We start from the raw sequence: 18,142 nt of genomic DNA, 5'->3' as shown, positions 1-18,142 counted from the left end.
AACCCCACTATCAGCCCAACCTCACCTCACAGAGGAGCCAGCGAGGGCTGGGCTGTTTTACACCAGTGCAGCAACAAAATCTCTGCCTAACTCAGCCCAAAGAGCCCAGCTGGAAAACGTGGAACTACAGCAAGACCACGGGCACAAATCTCATCCCTCCTCCTCTTCCCTGTGCTCCAGAGGCAGGGAGAGCACAGGGAGACTCCTGCTGGAAAGGGATGAGGTCAAGGGCTTGGTACGTTCATGGGATCACCAGGGGAGAGCCACAACCCATGGGATCATCAGGGGGAAAACCACAACCCCCATGGGATCATCAGGGGGAAAACCACAACCCCCATGGGATCATCAGGGAGAGCACCACAGTCCATGGGATCATTGGGGAAAAGCCACAGTCCATGGGATCATCAGGATCAGGGGACAGCCACACCCATGGGATCATCAGGGGGAAAACCACAACCCCCAAGGGATCATCCCGGAAAAAAACCACAACCCCCATGGGATCATCAGGATCAGGAGACAGCCACAACCTGTGGCATCATCAGGGGGAAAGCCACAACCCATGGGATCATCGGGGGGAGACCACAGTCCATGGGATCATCAGGGGGGACCACAAGTCCCAAGGCACTGGGGAGAGCCTGAGCTGCACCAGCACCACTCAGGAGGTGACTGAGAGGAGAAAGAACTGCCTCTGCTGAGTTCAAACAGATGCTGCAGTGCTTGAAGACTGAAACCAAGAGCTGCTCCAGCCACTCAGAGCTCCAGGCTCTCATCTGCCCCCTCTGGGAAGAGCGAACACCAGACCCTCCTGGAATTCTGCTCAGCAGCAGCTCATTCCCCACCCAAGAAATCCCACTCCACCCTCCCTCGCCCAGGCCAAACACCCTCAGTCCCCCAGCAGCCCCTCAGGCACACCCAGATCACAACACCAGCACAAGTCCCCTCAAAGTCCAAAGTCTGGCATCATTTTCTAGCAGGAAAATGGATTTTCCATCCCAAGGAGGTTCACAGCATTCTCCCTTCCAAAGGGAACCTTCCAGCTCCTCCTCTGGGGCTCCAGGAGCCCCTCAGGACAAGCCACATGTTGTCCCCAGTGACCCTGACAAGAGTCCCCCCTGCAGCCACCACTGGCCTAGGAGAGTGGAAAACCATCAGGATTCCCCTCCTGAGGGAAAGGAAGGAAAACCTCCTGGGAGGCTGTAGCCTTTAGCCTTTTATCCATTACTCTGCAATAAAACTCCAGGAAGGAAACTCCTACTGGGGATTTCAAGCTGGAATGGCATGGAAAAATTCATGTCTTGATTAAAGCAGCTGGTCCAGCTGTCAGAACAAACCTGTCTACTCCCTCATTCCCTCACAGCAGCTCCCTGGATTGGGCATTTTTTTTCCTCAAGACAGGGAAAATATTTTCCAAGAAGTCCAACAGGAAGGTGCTTTAAAAAAAAAAAATTAGGAAAAACACGTTCTTGACTCACATTAGAGCAGCAGGATTTGTCCTCCAGGAGTGCATTGAATCCTTCCTCCTGCAGAGCCAGGATGCTCGGAGTAGCCCAGGAAAAGAGGGAATTGTAGCCTCAGGCTGTAGCAAGTGCTGCTTTTCCCCATCTGTCCCTCGGGAGATTCCCTGTGCTGGAGCCAGAGGCCGTCCCAGCAGGACGGTGCCAACAGCAGTAAATCCACGGGGTCTGGGAGCAGCAGGAGGCACGGCCGTGCCATTCCCAGCTGCAGACAGAAGGGAGCATCCAAACGCCAGGCGAGGCTCGGGGCTCGGGATCCCAGCGCAGAGGAACCAGCCAGGGCCAAACCCTGGCTCGGGAGCCTTTCCCCGGCAGAGGGGACAAGTGCCACTCCTGTCCTGGTGTCCCCACCGCTGGCACAAGGAAGTTCCAGCAGCTCCTGGGGCCGACGGGAGCTGTCCCCGCAGGAATGTCGAAACCTGTGGAGAAGCAGAGGTCAGGATGAGGGACAGGAGGGACAGGAGTGACCTCGGTCACCGCAGCACGACCTTGTGTCCAGTCCTTGCTCTGCTCGGGGCACCCGGGCACATCCCACGGAGCTGCAAGAGATGCCCAAACTTGGCACCCAAACGGTGCCAAACTCCGGGAGCCAGCTGGATTTCCCTGCTGCTGCTGCCGAGCAGAGGCGCTGGCCGTGCTGGTGGCCACGGCCCAGGGAGCACTGGCCACCTCCTCGCCCAGGACCGGTCCCATGGCTCCTGGCACACGGATTCCTGCTTGAATCCACGCAGGGAAAAGATCCCAGGAGCAATTCCTCACAGGAACCATGGCAAACACCCAGAGGTGACCATTCCCAAGCTGAATTCCCATCAGGAACAGGAGCTGAGCCCTCCGAGGATGCTCTGGGCAGGGCACAGAGGATGCGGCTGTCCCTTACCTCTGGTGACAACCCCAGCACAGCAGCAGCGGGGACAGGCACCAGATTTTGGGGGGGGTTGGAGCCTCTGCCGTGTGCCAGGTCCCCCCGGAGCCCCTCACGGGGCCACCCGGGCTCGCAGCAGCCCCGCTCGGGCTCGTTAGGGCGCCGCTGCCGCCGGCACAAAGTCCGTATTTGTTTCCCCGCAGGGGTGGAAAGAAAGGGGGTTTTGTGTTTTCTTCCTCTGCTCTTTGCAGCCTGCGGGGAGTTTATTTGACACTCCAGCACTCTTTGTGAGCTGAGTGCCCCGGGATAAATGCTACCCTTAAGAGTTACTTGGCGTTAGACAGAGGGACCCTCTTCAGAGGAGAATGGGGGCTTGTTGGGATGGGGTGGGAGGGGGGCTCGAGGAGAGCCCTCATAGAAGGGTCTCTGTCCTGGCCTCACAATGGAGCGAATTCTTCAAGATACCGGGAGCTGAAAGGAAGGAAGGAACTTTCCTCCTTTTAAAAAGGATTTTCAGGAACAATCGAAGAAGCCATAAAAAGGGGAGCATTATTCCCCATCCAGGCTGCTGGGCTGGGAAGCTTCTCCCTCCTCCCCCTCCGAGCCCCGGGCTGGGCACATCCCACAGATCCCACTGGGACAAGCACAGGGGTGGCACGAGGGTCACTTTATGGAGAGGACAGCCGGACCCTGCCAGCCAGAGATGTCCTTGTCCTCCCTCCCACAGCCAGGTGCCACTTCCACGAGCCACCTTTTCCTGCCTCCAGGTCCTTCTGCCTCCACAGGAAAACGGGACTGTCCCAGGAACAGGGATTAAACACCCACAGATGCCACCATCGTGCCAGGGCTGCAGGAACCACTGTCCCCAGGGACACAGCCCGGATCCCTGCAGCCAGAGGATGGCATTTCCATGGAAAACAGCTGGAAAGGGCCCTGCCAGGCGAGCAGCTCCTCCTCCCCAGCGCACAGGGAGTTTTCTGCACACCCTCACCTCACACAGCCCAGGAAGAGGGGCTCAGCTCTGGCTGGGCATCTTCACCTCCAGCCTGGCTCCACCACAGATCCCAACCCCCGCCGGGGTGATGGATTCACCTCCCACTCCCTCCCAGGGCCACTGGTGGCCGGGTCCCCCCCAAGCCCAGCCAAGCAGGACCCTCCTGCCCCCACCCACCCCAGGGGCTGCCGTGCAGCATCCCCAGAACCCCAAACAGAGCCCAGAGGATCCCTCATTCCGTCCAGGTGCTCAGGAAATGCTGGAACAAGAACCAAGCCAAGCCCAGGGAAGAGCTGGCTGTGAGGAAACCTCCTGGAGCTCATCCCACCCCACCCCCAGCAGGGAAGGGACCTGCTCTCCAGGCTCTAGAATTGCAGGGACACTCCTGTCAGCTGCAATTCCTGCAGTTCCAGCCTCAGGGACAGGCACCTGCCTGTTGGTGTCACTGGCAGCCCAGGTGCCAGCGCTGGCAGCAGCTCCTGTCCCTCCAGGGCCACCTTTCCTGGCACTGGGGCAGTGCCAGCCCTGGGTTTGTCTGCAGGGAATGAGGATGGGCAGGGACAGCATCACAGGAACCCCCTGAGCTGCCACCCCACAATTCACAGAATCACCAGGTTGGAAGAGACCTTCAAAATCATCGAGTCCAACCCAGCCCCAACACCCCAACCAAACCCTGGCACCCAGTGCCACATCCAGGCTTTGTTAAACACACCCAGGGGTGGTGACTGCACCACCTGCCCAGACCATTCCAGAACTTGATCACTCTTTCCGTGAAAAACTTTTTCCTAATATCCTAACCTCATGCCTGCCAGCAGGACCCCGCACCCCAAAAACATCTTTTCTCTTACAAACTTAGGCAAAACTTCCCAAAACCCTCACGCTTTGGCCTGAGAGCGCAGCTAAAGGAGCAGCAGCAGGAGCTGAAGCAGCTCCAGTGGCAGCAGTGACGCCACAGCCACCCCAGACTGGGGACAGCGTGACACCAGAGCAGCTTCTCCAGCCGACCCCAGGGAGAACCAGGAGCCCAGCAGAGACCAGAAGAATCCAAGAGATCCAGGAGTCCAGAGGATCCAGGAGAATCCAAGAGATGCAGGAGCCCAGCGGGGTCCAGAAGATCCAGGAGAATCCAAGAGATGCAGGAGCCCAGCGGGGTCCAGAGGATCCAGGAGAATCCAAGAGATCCAGGAGCCCAGAGGATCCAGGAGAATCCAAGAGATCCAGGAGCCCAGAGGATCCAGGAGAATCCAAGAGATCCAGGAGCCCAGAGGATCCAGGAGAATCCAAGAGATGCAGGAGCCCAGCGGGGTCCAGAGGATCCAGGAGAATCCAAGAGATCCAGGAGCCCAGCAGGGTCCAGAGGATCCAGGAGAATCCAAGAGATCCAGGAGCGCAGAGGATCCAGGAGAATCCAAGAGATGCAGGAGCGCAGAGGATCCAGGAGAATCCAAGAGATGCAGGAGCCCAGAGGGGTCTAGAGGATCCAGGAGAATCCAAGGGATGCAGGAGCGCAGGGCAGACCCTCGGAGCCAGCCTGGAGCTCCTGCACAGCTCAAAACCCCTCTGGCCCTGCTGACCCAGGCCTGTCCCCAGCAAGGCTCAAGGCTGCCTTAGGCTGAGCTTTACCCAGCAGAGCCCCCGGGAGGTTTTCCTGCAGCTCTGATCCCTTGCCAGGCAGAAAAAGCAGGAATAAAACCCCGGAGGAATCAGCTTTAGGAGCAACCCGAGCAGACCACGTTCACTCCCCCACACAAAACCCATTCCGAGATTGATTTTTTTTTTTTTTTTTTTTTTTCCCCTCAGCAAAGCTGCACAACCACCCAGGGATCAAACACATTTATTTAAAGGCTTAGGTTTTAGCCCTCAAAAAAAAAAAAACATCTGCGGCTTGGCAGGAGGAGCAGGAGATTGAATGGGAAAAATGTTCCCTCCTGAGGGCAGGGCAGCACGCAGCCCTTCGCACCCCATCGCTCCCTGCAATCCCAGTGCTGCCAAAGAGGAGGGAAAACCCCAAAAAATGGGGAAAGGGGGAGCCTTGGAGGGCTGGAATCGGGCCGGGAGCAGCAGAGGCGCAGCGAGGCGTGAGGCAGCAAAGCCTGATCCCGCCCCGAGAGCCTCCCGCGGAAAGGAGCGGCGTTTATTATTTCATAAAAGCCCTTCCACGCCGTGTTCACACCAACACGGGGCACTTTCCTGCCCCCTCAGTTCAGTTCTAAACCCGTCTTGGCTGGTGGAAGCAGCCCGGCTGGACAAGGCCGCACTCTGCGAGGCAGCTCCGGGTGCTGGCAGAGCCCTGGGCTCCCCTCGCCCTCGCTTTTGTTGCTTCACTTTTCTGTTCAAACTTCAAACAACCCCCAAACCCCCCAGGAAGCCGCATTGTGCTCCTGCCATGGTCCCCCCGCAGTCTGGGGGGCGGGTGTGGCCCAAATCTTTTGATCTCCGAAAATTTAAGGATCATTCCTTATCCAGTAGAATTCCCAGATGGAGGAGCTCGAGTCCAAAACTGTCCAGATCAAAGCCAGCTGCTGTTAAAAATCACCAGGGAGAAGGGATGCTGCTGGATTGAATAGATTTTAAACCAGGCAGGAGAGGAATGGAAGAAGTTCAGCCTTGGAAGAGCCAGGTCAGAGCTGGGAGCTTCCAGATGTCACAGGCAGAGCAATCCTAAAAAAAGTCCGGTGCCAACATTCCCCAAGCCCTCTCTGCACCTGCAACCCTGAGCCCAGCCCAGCCAGGTGCAGGTGAGGTGGCACCTGAGCTTAGAGACCCCTGAACCCCCCAAAATCCCGTTTAACTCTGAGCTGTCCCCCAAACACTACAGGTGACACCGCTCTGCTCGTGTGGCACTCACTGTCCCAGGCTGCTGGGACACTGCTCATTTTCCAGCCCACCTTCCCCAGGACATTCCCCATATTCCAGGATAGTCCTCGTTTTCCAGTCCTTCAGGGCTGAATCCATTTTCCCCAGTACATTCCTCATTTTCCAGGATATTCCTCATTTTCCAGCCCTTCAGGGCTGAATCCACTTTTCCCAGTACATTCCTAATTTTCTAGAATATGCCTCATTTTCCAGCCCTTCAGGGCTGAATCCACTTTCCCCGGGACATTCCTCATTTTCCAGGTTATTCCTCATTTTTCAGCCCTTCAGGGCTGAATCCACCTCCCCCAGCAGGTCCCAGCCATTCCAGAGGGATCTGGGGATGGATCCTTCAGCCAGGGGGAACAGCTCCAGCTCAGCACCTCCAAACCAGGTCCTGCCAACACCCCAGAAGCAGGATGAGCCCATTTGGGATCTCTTCCCTGTCTCAGCAGGCAGGAGGATCCTGCTGGACTCCACAGCCCTGAATTCCTGGCTCAGCAGACTGAGCAGGGACACTCCTGCTCCCAAATCCCTTGGGCAGGAGAAGCACCTGCAGCTCCTGGGACCAGCCAGAGCAGAACACCTGAGCCTGCTCCCCCCTGCCCAGGTCAGCATTCCCAAAATCCCTTTTTCCTCGGGAGACACCTCAGCCCTCCCCAAAATCCCTCCTGCCTCAGGAGACACCACCACACAGGTGTCACCACTCCTGCCCACGGGGGGATTTTGCGTCCCCTGACCCCACAAGAATCGGGATTTGGGGTTCTTTTCACACCTCAGCTGGGAGCCTCTTCCCAAAGGATTGATATTCCCACAGCCAGAGTGACCCCACTGCCTCTCCACGGCCCCAAACGGGGCAATGACCACGGCATCAAATGTGGTTTGAGGGATGCCATATCTCCCAAACCTTTGATTTGGGACACCTGCATATGGAAGGCATCTGGTAAGCTTAAAAAAAACCCAAATCTTGATAGAGCAGATCCAGCTGGTTTTGCAGCAAAGCCTTGGAAAATGAGAGCACAAAGTGATTGTCTCCATATCAGAGCTCCCCTCACATGGCAGATCCCACACCTGGGGGCGATGCCTTAAATTTCAGCTTTCATATTTGAAGGGCTGAGGCGAACCAGGAAGATTTCTCCTCCCCAATTCCACAGGGAGATGAGAACTTTGACGTCCTGAAAGCATCACCTGCCCGCCAGCAGAGAGGGCCGCTGTCCTTGGGAGCCCTGCTCCAGTTTCCCAGCTGGGATCTCCCCTCCTTGTACAACCCCGGGCAAAGCAAAACGCAGCCTCTTCCCAAGGCCTGAGTCACCAACGCTCTGCCCCCACTTCCCTCCCCGCGGCTGCGCCCGTGATTATAAAAAGATGTCTCAATTAGCAAGAGCTGAGCAACTCCCGCAGCCTCCAAAGCCTTCGGAGGAAATTCCGAGCCAGCAGCGAGCAACACCAGCAATGTCCGGACAATAAAACCTCCTCTGGTGCCTATCAGAGTAACCTCAAACATTCTCTCCCCAAAACCAGCAGCTCCAGTTCGGAGGGATCCGGGCTGGAGTTCCCCTGGCCACGCCGGGTCCCCGGGAGCAGCCAGCGCTAATTTCTGTCTGCGCTGTCGGCTGCAGGTCTAGACTGGTGTGGTCTTTTTGTTGTAGCCAGCAAAAGAAGGGAGTCATTCATATACATATTATTTTTTTTCCAGGATTCACACAAAAGTGCTCTTGTGCATCCCAGAGCCCGCGGATCGGCAGCCGCTCGCCCCGGCGCTGGGACGGGCTCCGAGGGGCTGCGGTCACTGCCCAAACCCCGCCCGAGCACCTGCCCCGGGGCCAGCCTTTTGGGCAACCAATTCCCACGGCAGGGAAGGGAAAAGCCCTAAAAACAAACCCGAAAACCCGCAAACGATGAAGGAAAACAGCGGCCACACGCTTTTCCTTGGAGAGAAGGGGAAAACTCCACCAGGAGCATCCCGACCCCGGGCAGAGGAAGGGACACAAAGGGGATGGCACGGGGGGAGAAGGCACAGCGGGTGCGGGCACCGAGGGGACCCGCAGTGCCCAGCACAGTCCCCCCCGTGCCGAGGAGCAAACGCGGGCCGCAGGAGCCCCGTGCTGAGCCCCGCACCCCCGAGCCGAGCGGGGCACCCACCTCCACCTCCGCCGGCAGCGCCCGGCGCCTCCCGGGGCTGCGGCTCCCCCGGTGCGCCGAGCGGCATCCTCCTCATCCTCCTCCTGCAGAGCCTCGGGGGGTCCGGATATCGGCCCGCTCCCACCGGGAATACCCCGGGAGCGCCAGGATGGGCAGCGGGAGCGGCGCCACCGCAGCCAGGGATGCTCCGACTGCGGCTGCCGGGCCATTCCCCCTTTTATAGCCCCGCGGCGGCGGGCGGGCGGCGCGGCTTCACGGGACTTGTAGTTCCTCCCCCCGGCCTGGAGCCGCCTCCCTCCGCCCTTCAGTCCCTCCCTCTGTCCCTCTGTCCCTCTGTCCGTCCGTCCGTCGGCTGGGAGGGGACGGCGCAGGCGGTTCGGGAGGAGCCGGGGGTCGCAGCGGGTCCGCTCCTCACCGGGACCCCGCCGCTCTCCAGGAGAGGGAAGAACCGATGGTTTTGCCTGGAAAAGTCGGGTTTTCCAAGGGATTCTTGGAGCCGCATCCCTGGCACCGCCAGCGCGACGCCACAGCGGCCCTAAAGTGAATGAGTAACCCCAAAACCGCGAGCGCTTCAATCGTGCCGGGTATGGGTTATTGTTTTGTTTAATTATTCTCCCAATTATTAATTTAACTTAATTATTAACCCATCCGAGGAACGAATGAGCAATTAACCGTGCTGTTGACTGCGGGGCTCGTTTCAGGCCCGTTCTCCCAAGCCCTGGGTGCTGGCAGGGTCTCCCAGAGGGATGGAGCCGTGTCCCGCAGGTTCCCCCTGAACCCCACATGCTGTGGGGCAGTCCTGAGGGGCACAGCGGGCACGAGGAGAGGGTGGCACCGTGCCCGTGTCCCCTCCAGGAGCTGTGGCAGACAGGAGGGAGCAGAAGGTGCTGCTCAGGGGGGATGATCCTGCACAAACCCGGTCCAGGTGGGAAATGTCCCCCGCAGCAGGGACAGGGACACGGATCCAGCCCCTTCCCACCTGCGCCAGGCTGGGATTTACCATTCCAAAATTGCTGCTGAAGCAAAACCACAGAAGTTTTTTAGGATAAGGGGGGCTGAGGGAGCAAGAGGGAGAGAGGAGGGGAAGGAAAAAAAAAATCCCTCCTGGCAGCTTTTCAGGGCCTGAAGCCGGAGTGGAAATGCTTCCCTGCCCGTAATTGCTTTGAGAGCAGATGAATTTCTTGAAGAAACCACAGCTGAAACGCTGCACAAATCACATTGTTGTGCTTGTGTTGGCTGCCTGCTGAAGGAGGGAAAAGGTCATCGTTTAGGGGATATTAAAAAGGGGAAAAAGCCATATTTTAGCACTGTGCAGGAGGGGGTTGAGCTGCGTTTTCATAGCCACGATCTGGAAATTCAAACCTGTTTGGCAAGAGGCAGGAATGGGGCTCAAGGAGAGGAAAGAGCTGGGAAAAGGCTCCAAGTGTGGAGCTTATCCTGCCCCTGGATCCTGGAAGTGTCCAAGGCTGGGTTGGAAGAGGCTTGGAGCAGCCTGGGACAGGGGGAAGTGTCACTGATCCAGCACCACCTGAGCTGGGTGTGCAGAGGGCTCCCGTGGGCTCACAGAGCCGTGGGATTGGATGTCCAGGATTTCCAAAGGCAAAATTCCATTTTTGGAATTGAATTCTGAAGTTTTACTCCCTTTTTCATTGGCATTTCCTTCAGAGCCACGAGCCCACAGGACACAGAGCTGTCAGACATCATCTCCCTAAAAAAACCAACCCTGGAGCTCTCCAAGGCTCTGCCACAGCTTTTGTGTCGCTCTGGTGGGTGTGAGGGACCACGACAACCCCTGGGTGCTGCTCAGGCCCCTCTGCGCCACCCAGAGATCCCCAAAGGAGAAGGAATTCCCATGGAAATCTGCAGGACTGGTTCCCAGAGGGGCCTGATGCTGATTTTTGGGATGCTCCCAGCCCTGGCTGTGCCGGAACGGGATCCAGCTCCAGGTGGGGCAGCATTCCCGGCCCTGCAAACACGCTGGCATTGTGGGGAGTGCCAACCGTGCCCATCCCGGCTCCTTGGAGAGCTCAGCATTCCTGCCCCGCATTCCTGAGCCACAGGGAAAAGCCCTGGAATGCAGGGTGGGCAGGGAAGGAGCAGGATTGCCCATGGAGCAGGGGATAAAGAGCCTGGGGGTGGGAGGATGGCAGCCAGATGTTCCCAAGGCGTGAAAAATCCACTGGGAGCAGCTGGAATCGTCCTTTATCCCCCAGGGATCTGCAGCTCCCTGGTGGTGTGGGGAGCACAGAATCCCAGGATTATCCAGGCTGGGAAAAACCTCCGAGATCGTGGAGTCCACCCTGCAAATATCAAATCCAACATGGGAACGTGGCCACTGGATCTGCTGGAGCTGATCTGGGGGAGCTTTGAAGGGAGGAAATCCTCAGTGCAAGGGCCAAGGAAAGGGGAAAGGGTCCTGCTGGAAAGGGAAGAGGGTTTTCTGGAAAAAGGGTTTTCCTGGGAAGGGAAGAGGGTTTTGATGGAAAGAGAAAATTATTTTCCTGGAAAAAGGGTTTTCCTGGTTTTGCTGGGAAGGGAAGAGGGTTTTCTTGGGAAGGGAGGAGGGTTTTGATGGAAAATAGATTTTCCTGGTTTTGCTGGGAAGGGAAGAGAGTTTTCCTGGGAAGGGAAGAGAGTTTTCGTGAGAAGGGAGGAGGGCTTTCCTGGGAAGGGAAGTCCTGTTCCTCACTCCAGGGATGGTTTTGGGGCTCCCAAGGAGAACACCAGGAAGATGGACTGGCTCTTCTCCAGAAGAATCTTCCCAAGATACAGAACTCCCAATGGCCAGGAATTGCCAAGCAGGAAGGATGAGTTGTTGACTCCTCCAGGAAAACAGGGAAAGCTCTGGGAAGCGACAGGAGCCCTGCCCTGGGAAGGGGGAGCCAGGAAAACTCTCAGTTCTGTCGAAATTGCGTTGGTCCCGACGCTCTGTGGAGCAGTTTAGGGTCACAGCCCCAGCCCATGTTGCTTTTCCCATCCCAGCTTGGGAATGGCACATCCATAAATCCACACCATGGGATTTGCTGGTGGTTTTTCCCAGAGAAACAAGAAAATAAAGTGTTTAGTGATGGGCAGCATTAGGAAAATAAAGAGACAGGGAAGGGTGAGCTGGGAATGAGTTCCCACAGCATGGCTGTTCCCTGTTCCCAGGGCCTGGCCAGCACAGTCACCTCTGCAAGTCCTCTGACCTTCAAATACCCTCCCCAGCTCAGTTAAATCCATATAAATATATGGAAATATGGGAACAAAAAGCTTTTTCTTTCCAGTGCTGAGAGTGCCAAGTGCTGCGGGAGCCAATAAAGAGCTGCTGCTCCAGGGAGCTGTGGCAGGTAAAACACAAACAGCCCAAATCTCTCCCCAAAACTGCAGCCAATCCCCAAATTAAAAAAGAAAAAAAGAAAAATAAAACTAAACCCAAGCCCCAAAGCTGAGGTTTGTAAAGGAGGAGGAAAATGTGGTTCTGTGTTTTTAGCTCTCGCCTGGTGCTGGATCCCAGCCTGGCCCACAGGGCTGGGAAGGAGCACTGGGAATCCTCAGAGGGAGCTGGAGCAGGGATGGGGAAGCCTTGGGGACACTCCTGTCCCCTCCACGCCCCGCTGTGCTCCGGGGACGCAGGAACACGGAGCAGTCCCAGCTCCAGGAGCTTGGGGAGGATCCGCTGCCACGCCAGCCCTGGGCTCTGAGCCCTCAGATCCTGAGCACAGCGGGTGAGGTGGGACCAGCTCCGGGACAAGGGACAGCAAACAGCCTCGAGCTGTGCCAGGGAGGCTCAGGGTGGATGTTCTGGAAAATCCCTTCCCTGCAGCAGTGGTCAGGCGCTGCAAGAGCTGCCCAGGGCGCTGGGGACGTGCCCATCCCTCAGAGAGGAGCACAGGTGGCTCCTCTCCATCAGGCCTGGTTGAGGGGGGGTGTTTGGTCTGAGGTTGGACTCGATGGTCCTGGAGTTCTTTCCCAACCTTTTTATGGACCACAGGGAGAGAAGAGCCGTTCCACACAGTACCAGGAATTCTCTGCCTGCTCCCCAGATCCCAGGAGCTTCCCAGAGGATGAAGGCAGGGCTGAACAGACACACAGCATCGCCTGTTTGCTCGGTGACACGGCCCAGCAGGGCACAGAGGTTTCAGTGCCACGGCCGAGGTCACACGGGACACCTGGGACACAGCACGGAGCTTCCAGACCCTGCCCCATCAGCCAGGGAAGGGACACAGCCTCAAACCCCACGGCAAGTATCTGATAAACCCCCCAAAATCGCCATGAACCCAAAGCAGGGGAAAGGAACAGGCAAAATGATGAACACCCAGAGCCAAACCTGCTCCTCAGTGGGACAGAGACGCAGAAAATCCCAATTCCTGCCACGCCAGCATCTGGATGAGCTCAGTGTTTGATCCTTAAGCCACTTAAAGGAGCCTTAAAGCTAAAAAGTGCTTGGCTGGGGAGATAAATCCATTCTCTGAGCCCACCAAGGTGACTGAGCCCCCATCTCTGAGCAAAGGCACCAGCAGCCACACGGGCTGAGCTGCGAGCTCTCCTCGGAGGAGGAGGAGGGCAGTGATTTAGTGTCTCTCTCTTTCTCTCCCCACACTCCTTGCCTCCCGCACAAGGACCCATTGAGAGGCTGCAGAACAAACGCTCCCTTATGCAGCTCCAAAAAAGCCTCGCTCGGTTTGTGCGAGGCAGCTGCCCCGGAGCTCGCTGTGGTTACTCATTAACCGCGGCTCCCAGGGCACGGGAAGGAGGAATCAACTTAACAGACCCTAAAAAGAAACAGAAAAAATAATAAAAAAAAAAATAAAATAAAACAAACCAGCAATGAAAATAAATACATCAGGTGTCCTGGAAAAGGACGTGGAAAAAACAGGTGGGAGCAGCTGGGAGCAGCTCCCGGCTGGGATGGGCTGAGGGAGCAGCGGGGACAATGGCACGGAGGGAAATGTGTGGGGACAAAAGGGGACGATTATTAAAGGGAAGGGAAGACAGAGGGGACAGAGAGGCGCTTGTGCTGCACAGAGAAGGGTTTCTGTGCCCCGCTGTGGGGCGGGATCTGCTCCCCACCCGAGCCATCCCTGCTCCGGAGCCATTCCTGCTCCTGCCCCCGGCGAGTTTCCCAGGAGATGAGGCGCTGCCGGGGCTGGGGAGCGTTTTCCAGGTGTCGCTCCCTGTCCCCGGCCAGCAGAGCCCCGCGGTGACCTGTCCCGGCAGGAGAGGGGGGAGCTGCTCCCTGGATTCCCACCCTGCATCCCAAAGATCAGAAAATTCCTCCAGCCCCAGCAGGATTCAGGTGATGCACTGGCCATCACCACGTCCTTCACCTGCTCCTCCACCATCCCCTTCCATGGAATACCCATCCCCTGTGTGCCTTCATTGCTCTCCTTCCCCAGATGTGGATTTGGGGGAGAAAGGTATCCCTGGAATTACAGAACTGTGGGAACCCAGGGCTTCCCTCTGGCTGCCCTGGCAGGTCTGGGACCCTGGCAGGGGTCAGGAACCCCCTGGACAGAGCCCCCAGAGACACTGGCTGTGATCTCTGGCCATGGAAAAGAGTTTTCAATCTTACAGGGTGAATTACCAGCTCTGAGTGTTTGATATCAGTAATAGTTAAGTGTGGCACGGGTGCAAAAGTAAAATTTTAGGATTCTAGATGAGGGGTCCAAAGGGGACAAGATGGAGGAAATTGGGTGTGCCTTGTCCTTTTTCTCCTTCTTCATGCCCTCCATGTCTCACTGTGGTGTTGGCATTTTTCTGTTGGTTCAGGCTGGGGACACACTGTCCAACGTAGGTGACAGATATTGGCACGTTCTTGTAAATCCAGCCCAGGGAGTTTCTGGTATTGAATGTTTGTCACATCCCACTGAGGGCAGAGCCCCACACGCTGCCCTGCAGGACAGAGCTGGGCAGGGCAGCAGAACATGTGAGAGATAAACAGAATAAACAACCTGGAAACCAGCACAGACCAATTCTGGCTTCTGCTTTGGCAGCGGGGCTGACAGACAGAGACTTTCTGCAATCTCAGAATCATCAATAGCTCAGATTGTGACACAGAATAAGTTGGAAAAGCCCCCTAAGATCACCCAGTCCAGCTTCCCTCAGCACTGCCAATGCCACCACGGGCCCTGTCCCCAAGTGCCACATCCACACGGGTTTCAGTCCCTGCAGGGATGGGGTCTCCACCACCTGTGCCAGGGCTGCACAACCCTTCCCATGAAGCTTTTCCTGATATCCAGCCTCAGCCTCCACTTGGGAGGGTGTCTCCCATTGTCCCATCGTTGTCACCTGGGACAAGAGCCCAGCAGGATTTGGGCAGCTCCTGGGCTCACCTGCTCCACGGCAGGGTGGGGTCCAGCCTGTCCCCAGCTTTTGTCCCCAGGGTGGGAGCCCCGGGCCCACAGGGCAGGGAACTCCTGACACCTCTATGATCCCGGGGGAGAGCCACAATTAGAGCTGGAATAAAAAGCTCAGTATTCCTGGGACCAGGGGCTGCTGGAGGCAGCTCCCTCCCTGCCAGGCCAGCCGGTGCTCCAGGGGAACAGGTACCTGGTGCTGGAGTTTTTGTGGGATGAGGAACATCTGGAGCTCGGCGGCACAAGGCAGCCTTTGTGCAGCTGGGAAAGGCCGTGCCAGAAACCAGCACTTGTTTGGGACAGCTTCGGGGAGAGGGGGAGGGAAAGGGAAAAAGAGCAGAGGGAAGCCACCCCCACCGGGGAAGGAACCTCAGCCTCCCCTCGGGCAGTTCCCACCTCCCCCGCGGGGTTCTGTGCATCCCCTTCCCCATGGGAACCCCTCCCTAGGCAGCACCGTGGAGCTGGGCCTGGCTGGATTAAATCATCCCAATCAAATAATTTTGGATTCTATTTGACTCTGGAAGGGGCATCATCCCCTCCTGGCTGGCAGCATTCCGGCTGCAGGGATGTTTCCCGCTGGGATTATCAGATATCCTGATCAAATGGTAATTCAAAGGGCTCCAAGGGTTGGTATCCTGAAGGAATGTCCCAGGCAGAGCTGCCGGGCACCGGGAGCTTGGGAAAAACGGAGCTGAGGATTCCCGTGCCCGTGGAGGCTCCCTGGAAACGGGCATTCGGGAATTTCACACCTCTCCGGAGCCACGGCAGCTCGGGATACCCCACGCAGGTTTTTTTTTGGGGGGGAGAGGTGGCTCTGGTCACCTTCTCAGAGGGAAAACCATCTCCAATGAAACTGGAATGTTGCTCTGGAGCCTGGCGGGAGCGGTGGCAGAGGCTGTGGATTGGGAATTCTCCATCAGAGAACTGGAGCGCACTGGGGAGGACTGGGAGCTCTCCCCGGGGACAGGGACCTCATCCCAGCCCATCCCTGCTCCAGCACGGCCAAATCTCTGAAAGCCCCATGGATCCAAAAAAAGAGCTGGAGCTGCTGCTGGCTGCGCCAGGGGAGGAAAAATCCCCAAAATCCCCCAAAAATCCCCCCAAATCCCTTTGTCTCTTCCACCCACCAGAGCTGCAGAGCAATTACCGAGCCCCCGGGAGTTTCACAGCAATCACAGGGGCCTCCTCCTGCTAACATTTAATTTGTTTAATGACTCAGGAGGCCCCGGGGGGCTCCTCGGTGTCAGCATTCATCTCCCTGCTCTCCAAAGGATTTTTTCTCCACCCAAAACTGGGGGGATTTGGTGAAATCCTCACTAAGGCAAGATTTAGGAAATCTCCCCCAAATTCCTGGGGCTCTCTGACCTCCAGGGACACACCAGCAATGCTGGATTCAGGGAAGGGACCTGCAGATCCTCCTGGATTTTTGTCCATCCACCGGCAGAGATGAGCTGGGATAAATTACGGCCAGGAAAAGGAAAGGAAAAAGCCAAATATGCTGTGAGATGTGATTGGAGTTTGAAATCCAACCTCACTCCTGCCCCTGCTGCCAGCCTGGCCTGACACAGCGGGCTGGGAGGAACTGGCATGCTCCAGCCTTCACTGGAGTCTAAACCTTGGGAAAGAAACGGGAAGGAAAGGTTGGGAATGCTGCTGGTGTGTCCTGCACAGAGCTGGGGGAGCAGCACTGGGGATTGGGAATGGCAGGATGGGGGGTTCCATGGGATTGGGAATGGTGGGATTTGGGTTCCATGGGATTTGGAATGGCAGGATGGGGGAGTTCCATGGGATTGGGAATGGTGGGATTGGGAATGGTGGGATTGGGAATGGCGGGATGGGGGTTCCATGGCATTGGGAATGGCAGGATGGGGGAATTCCATGGGATTGGGAATGGTGGGATTTGGGTTCTATGGGATTGGGAATGGCAGGATGGGGGGTTCCATGGGATTGGGGTCCTGGAGGAGATGGGGGGTTCAATAGGACTGGGATCATGGAGGAGATGGGGTGCCCAGCGCAGGCTGATATCCCAGAGGAGTTGGGATCCTGGAGGAAATGGAGTCTTGGTAGAGGTGGGATCCTGGAGGAGAGGGGATCTTGGAGGAGATGAGAGTTCCAGTGAAGCTGGGATCCTGGTGGAGGTGAAGGTCCTGGGGGAACTGGGGGTCCCAGTGAAGTTGGGATCCTGGAAGAGAAGGGGGCTCTGATGGAGGTTGGGGGTCCCTGGAGGAGCTGGGGGTCCCCGGGCCGCCCGGGCTGCGGGACATCCCCACCCCAGCCGTTACCAGCACCTCCCTCCATTGTTTCCCAACCCGTGTTTTTCCCCATGACCTCATCTTCCCTTGGCTCCCGCTGGCGATTTTATGGCAGGGAAATGATTCTGCAGCCAAAGGAGAGCAGATCCAGGGTTCTCTTCCCCCCACCCCGTTTCCAGCCGGGTTTGTTTCTGCTCCAGGCACAGCAGAGGGATCGTGTGAGACGAGCGGGGAGCTCCGGTCAGGAACGTTCCCCTTGTTCCTGTAGGAACACGAGAGGCACCAGCCAGAGGTTGAAACAATTCCCCCCCAGGAACCAGCCCTGGACACAAAAGCTTTTCAGTTATCATCAGCATTTTGTAAGATTATATTAAAATAAACCTTCAGGCTCCATTTCCTGCTCTGGAGATCTCCCTGGTAGGATTATGAGGCACAAAAAACACGTCCCAGAAATCTCAACCAAGGCCATACCAGGAATGTTTTCCCCCCGTTCTCACACAAACCTGCATGCTGTAAAAGCCTCAAAACAAGAAATGAGGCACTAACATGGGAGCTGGGCCAGCTGCAGATCCCATGGGGGGGATTTTCCCTCTTTTCCCATTAGGAAGAACCCCGTGGGTTGAAGAAGTGAAGTTGGAATCCTTCCGGGACCGATGGGATTTCACCTTTCCCACCTCACACAACTCCTGAGGAAGCACATGGAGAACATCCCCCTGAGGTGGCACAGTGAAAATGAAGGATTTTAGGTAAAAAAAAAAAACAGGAGAAAGGGAAGCAGGAGCTCATCCATGAGCTGCAGTCCCAGGAATCCAGCACAGACACGAGCAGGGAGCTGTTCAAGGGCTGGTTGACCATGCAAGACTAAACAAACCTACTGAGGGAGAGGCAGTAAATACCTGAAAAATAACTGGAACTAAATTAAAACTTTGGATTGTTCAGCCTGGAAAAGAGAAGAGTCTGGAGGGACCTCAGAGCCCCTTGCAGGGCCTAAAGGGGCTCCAGGAGAGCTGGAGAAGGACTGGGGACAAGGGATGGAGGGACAGGACACAGGGAATGGCTTTAAACTGCCAGAGGGCAGGGCTGGGTGGGAGATTGGGAAGGAATTCCTGGCTGGGCTGGAATTGCCAGAGCAGCTGTGGCTGCCCCTGGATCCCTGGAAGTGCCCAAGGCCAGGCTGGACAGGGCTG

General features: G+C 56.9%; 2 long non-coding RNA genes across 2 annotated transcripts in view; one reads left to right on the top strand and one right to left on the bottom strand.

Annotated features, from left to right (window-relative positions):
- The window catches only part of LOC110480514 (uncharacterized), a 48,730-nt gene extending 40,176 nt beyond the window's left edge, over window positions 1–8,554 (bottom strand). The window contains exons 1-2 of the long non-coding RNA XR_013340957.2: window positions 8,366–8,554; window positions 1,473–1,933 (exon numbers count right to left, since the gene is read on the bottom strand). This is a non-coding gene — a long non-coding RNA (uncharacterized LOC110480514). The remainder of the gene's footprint in view (window positions 1–1,472; window positions 1,934–8,365) is intronic.
- A 96-nt stretch (window positions 8,555–8,650) lies between these two features.
- Window positions 8,651–17,348, top strand: LOC116184260 (uncharacterized). Its single transcript, XR_004149022.3, has 2 exons — window positions 8,651–15,308; window positions 17,156–17,348. It is a non-coding gene; the product is annotated as an uncharacterized LOC116184260 (long non-coding RNA).
- The last annotated feature ends 794 nt before the right edge of the window (window positions 17,349–18,142 follow it).

This window comes from Lonchura striata, chromosome 18, assembly GCF_050655825.1.
Source record: "Lonchura striata isolate lonStrDom1 chromosome 18, ASM5065582v1, whole genome shotgun sequence".
NCBI lineage: Eukaryota > Metazoa > Chordata > Aves > Passeriformes > Estrildidae > Lonchura > Lonchura striata.
This window is presented reverse-complemented; position numbering and strand designations above follow the sequence as displayed.